Below are 1372 nucleotides of genomic sequence, written 5' to 3' on the forward strand. Positions count from 1 at the left end.
CCAATCCCCGCCCGCGCACCAGCCGTATTAGCATCAGAAGTATCAGGAGGCGGCGGTGCCCCCGGCCGATATCTGGGTCGATATCTCGCTCCGGTGACTGACTGGATCCACTCTCTTCTTCTTTTTCACCTCGTTCCCCTTGCCTTGTTTTCCCCGCGCTCAAATCCCGCCTACTTTATCATCACTTTCTTCATTACTTTGGGCCACTCCCCCCTTCCCCTCGACCATCCGCTGTCTCTCTCCTCTCCTCTCGTGCTTGTCAACTCACGTGCTCCCCCCCTTCACCCGTCTGCTTCCCCCTTCCTCTAACCCAAAGTTTCCCGAGTAGTTTACAATATCTGAGCCTAAAAGCCTAATTACTCGCGTCCATCGTAAATCTCAAGTCTCCGTGGCCTTGCCCCCTTCTTCCCCTGATCCCTCTTCCTCTCTCCCCCCTACTGCAGCGGCCTTAGGTCGCCCTGATAGAGAACAACTGAAACAAACAGGACAGCGCCAGACTAATTTACAGGGGAATCGCTTTCGCCTGGCGAGCTCGGCGCTTTTCCTGGAAAACAGCCGGGCTGTTAGCGGCTTTGGCGAATGCTTTCGCATAGCACACAAATAAAATGCAACATCACATTTCCTGGACTACGATTTTTGTAAACTACAAATTGCGGCGCAGTTTTATCCGGTTTAACCCTTGCGATTACAGCCGCAAAACCATTTGATTTTGGCCCGTGTTCCTTGGAAGTGTGGCATAGGCCCTGCGCACACACAAGGCCCCGAGCCAAGTAGTCTTAAGCCGTTTTACAGCGGCCAGATTAATGGCTGGCTAATCTAGTTGGGCTGGCGTGGCGCTGGGTAGCGGCGGTCCACCAGATCTAGGATCTCTAGGATTTGCCTCTAGATTGCGCCCCCCGGATCCCTGCCGCCACCGCCGCTGCTGCTGCAGGGGCCAGGCCGTGGCAGGGCGTGGTTTGTGAGCTCCTAATGGTCTGCCCCTTACTGGTGGTGGCGGCGCCCCCCCCCCTCCCCCCGCCCCTGCTGTTGCAATGGCTCACTGCGGGCAAGCAGGGGAAAAAGCTGACCCCCCTTTTCTCTCGTTTCGGGCGCGATGTCCTTGCCAACCACGGCCTCACCTTCGTCGACCCGCTCTAATTGGTGAACGCCTCGGACCAACTCTTCGACCACGCAGCAGTTTCTCGGCAAAACCTTTTCTGCCAATAAGCCGCCGCTGCCGTTTCGCCGCGGCGCGGCTCGGCGGCTCGACATATTTTCCCCCCCGCTTTCCCCGAGGAGGTGTTTGGCGCTGTGATGCCCTCGCTCGCCTCCTCTCCTCGTGATATCTCGCCGGCAGGCCCCAAGTCAGCCCCCTACCCTCCCTCCCCCCTCC

The sequence above is a fragment of the Frankliniella occidentalis genome, unplaced genomic scaffold (genome assembly GCF_000697945.3).
Source record: "Frankliniella occidentalis isolate FOCC.00 unplaced genomic scaffold, Focc_3.1 Scaffold82, whole genome shotgun sequence".
Lineage (NCBI taxonomy): Eukaryota > Metazoa > Arthropoda > Insecta > Thysanoptera > Thripidae > Frankliniella > Frankliniella occidentalis.